The sequence below is a fragment of the Mus pahari genome, chromosome 4 (genome assembly GCF_900095145.1).
Source record: "Mus pahari chromosome 4, PAHARI_EIJ_v1.1, whole genome shotgun sequence".
Lineage (NCBI taxonomy): Eukaryota > Metazoa > Chordata > Mammalia > Rodentia > Muridae > Mus > Mus pahari.
The window spans coordinates 131197703-131200970 of record NC_034593.1 but is presented as its reverse complement, the minus strand read 5'-3'; the positions used below and the strand labels follow the sequence as shown (position 1 = coordinate 131200970).

At 41.2% G+C, this 3268-nt stretch overlaps 1 long non-coding RNA gene across 1 annotated transcript in view; it reads left to right on the top strand.

The window, feature by feature from the left end:
- The window catches only part of LOC110320554, a 41326-nt gene that overhangs the window by 28302 nt on the left and 9756 nt on the right, over nt 1–3268 (top strand). The window lies entirely within an intron of this gene.

The window sequence follows — 3268 nt, the reverse complement described above, 5'->3', positions numbered from 1 at the left end:
AGAGAGAGAGAGAGAGAGAGAGAGAGAGAGAGAGAGAGAGAGAGAAGACAGAGAGACAAAGAGAGACAGAGAGACAGAGACAGAAACAAAGGGAGACAGAGAGAGACAGAGAGACAGAGAGACAGAGAGACAGAGACAGAGAGAGAAGGGGAAGAGGAACATTATAGTCTTCCTTGGATTTTTTTCCCTGGAGTCAAAGTCATGTGTATAAGGAAGCTCACCGAGATGACCCCTGAGCCCTCGGATTTCAGAAGATGTAGCTAAACTTAATGGCTGCTGAGACAGAAGGAGTTCTGACACACATCCAGAAAAGTCAATTCAAACAGACGAAGAGATTGTAGAAGTAGCAGACAGCAGGGGAAAACTGCTGTGCCACATTAACTACATGTGAACACAGTGTAAAGAGAAAGAAAACATGTGAGACACAAGTAAATATGGTTCCAGAAAGGGCTAATAGATAGTATGTATAGAATTATTATGACATCAGAGGGGAAGTGGAAACCACACAAAAGTATCTCAAAACCTTTTAGGACAAGTATGTATAGTGTTGAATAAATATAGCAAATAGAAAACAGTAATCTGAACAGTTTCCAAAGTCCACAAAAGACAATGAAATGATTTTTCTCATAAGAGCAATAGGTGAGGACTTTGTAGTTATGCCTTGAGAGCAATGTGCTCTACAGGGAAGACCGAGGTATTACTGTAGTGATGTTTGTTCTACACTTTAGACATGCTCCATATGTGTTTTAATCAGAGCTTGTCTAGAGAAAGAATGGTATATAGATAAATGTACAAGAGATCATTAATTATGGGGGTTGAATCCCACTGATTATGGCAGTTAGGAGTACCTTAGTCTGTAATCTGCCATATTGAGAACAAGGAATGCCAACAATATGATTTAGTATGACCACCAAGACCTGAGAACTTTGGAGGGCTCTGGAGTTCGAAAGAAGCTAAGACAGTTGATGGATTCTGAGATCTGATGAGTAAAGATCTAGAGATATGCTACAGCTCCACAGGACAGATGTGATCAGGAGAAGCACAAGCCAATAGAAACAGATGACAAAGATGGCAGAGGCTGTAGGTAGGATATGGAGAAAACACATTTAGTGTATAAATTACATGCAGGAAAACAGACTACAATGAGACACTAAGAGGGAAAAAGACACTGTGGCTTTGCTATGGATGAAAACGATGTATTAAATGGATGCTTTACTAAACAGTCAATTGAAACAGTCCACAGTCGCTGCTGATGATGTGAAATGGCCATGATGTCTCATGAGAAGATAGGATGAAGGCAGAGGGCTTACTTAGCATGCAGGGAGCCCTGGATGTGCTCCTCAGCATTAAACACAGGCAGAAAACAGGCATGCAATCAAGACTCCAGAAAGGAACAAGAATTCCAAAACATATGTGTGTGTGGGCAAATATACAGACTGCTTTACATCTTTAATTCTTTAATATATATAATCAACAAATGCAAAGGCAGTATATAGTTTACATCATGATATTATAAACTGTTTAATTTATGCCTGAAGACCAGGGTGACAATTTCTACTTTGTAGGCATGAGACTTTGTAATACAGGGGCCAAATGTTCTTTTCTTTGTTAGAGACACTATGACCATGGCAACTCCTATAAAGGAACATATTTAATTGGGGCTGGATTACAGTTCAGAGGTTTAGTCCATTATTGTCATGGTGGGAACCATGGAAGCACGCAGGCAGACATGGTACTGGAGAAAGAGCTAAATATTCCACATCCGGATTAGCAGTCAGCAAGAAGAAAGGGAGCCACTAGGCCTGGCTTGAGCTTCTGTCTCCTCAAAACCTAACCTCTAGTGGCATACTTCCCTCATCAAGGCCACACCTCCTAATAGCACATTCCCTGTGGGCTGACGGGAGTCATTTTCATTCAAGCCACCAGTTTCTTACCTTAGGAACTTCCTTAACTTCTATTCCAAAACCTGAGCAGACAGATGCAGTCATTCTGAGTGGGGGAGCAACAGTAATGGGTAAAACTAAATTTAAAACTTGGTTATTATGATATATGTCTATAGTTTCAACACTCAGGCAGATGAGGCTGGGGGTGCCACACTCAAGGCTAGCCCTAACTGCACAGAGAGTGCCAAGCAACCCAGGCTTATTATTTAACAGGAGACCAAGCAATTCAGTGAGAGCCTGTCTCAAAACAAAATAAAACAAAAACAATGAGCAAGCAAGCAAAAACCAAGTACCACCCACGGCAACAAATCCAGATTTATAAACTATTAGCATAACCACTCAAAACTTAACGAAGAAGCATGTTGCTAATAAGTAAACAGCAAGGTAAAGTGGATGCTAAATATAGTCCATTAATTCATAAGGAGTCAGGGAAAGAGTAATGAAGGAACAAAGATGGCAAGAATAGAAAAATAGCAAGTTGAAAAGTTAAAACTGACAATAGCAGTAATTGTGTGAAATGTAAATGGTCTGAAAATTCCAATTAGAAGAGATGAGTTCTGAGAGCGGATAATGAAAAGACCAAATTTCACACTGTTAACAAGAAACTCATTTTAAATATAAAACACACAGAGTGAAAAGGTTAAATGTGCAGAGATGGAAAAGTTGATCAGGACAAACAGCACAAACATTGCCAACAACAGGATGCAATCGGAGCTGCTAGCTTCAATGAGTGTCAGATTAAACAGTGCAGAAGGAGGCAGAGACCTGGAAGCACCTAATGCTCAGAGGATCACTGTATCAGTCCCATGAGCAACACTCAAAGTGTAGTGCATTAGAGTGATGTTTCCAAGTAAACAAGGAAAACCGCAAATAAACAGAAAGGATGGGGATCCAATATGTATAAGTTGGGAAGAACATGTTGTCCACCCACCAGATGAATTAAATTAGAAATGGATAACAAGTCAAAAATCTGGAAACTCTTCAGTCATTTGGAAATAAAGCATGCTTCTTCATGCTGATAGAAGACAAAATATTAAAAATTAAATAAATAGAAAATAATTTGAAATGAAGGCAGGCTAGCAGTCTCAACAAACCTGGACCCCTAAGATCTCTCAGACACTGAGCCACCAACCAGGCAGCACACACCAGCTGATATGAGGCCAATGACACATACACAGCAAAGGTCTGCCGGGTCTGGCCTCAGTGAGAGAAGATGCACCTAACCCTGGAGAGACTTGAGGCCCTAGGGAGGGGGGAGGCCTGGTGGGGTGGGAGGTGAGGCAGAGAGATCCTCTTGGAGACGGAGACGGGGGGGGGGGGGGGGG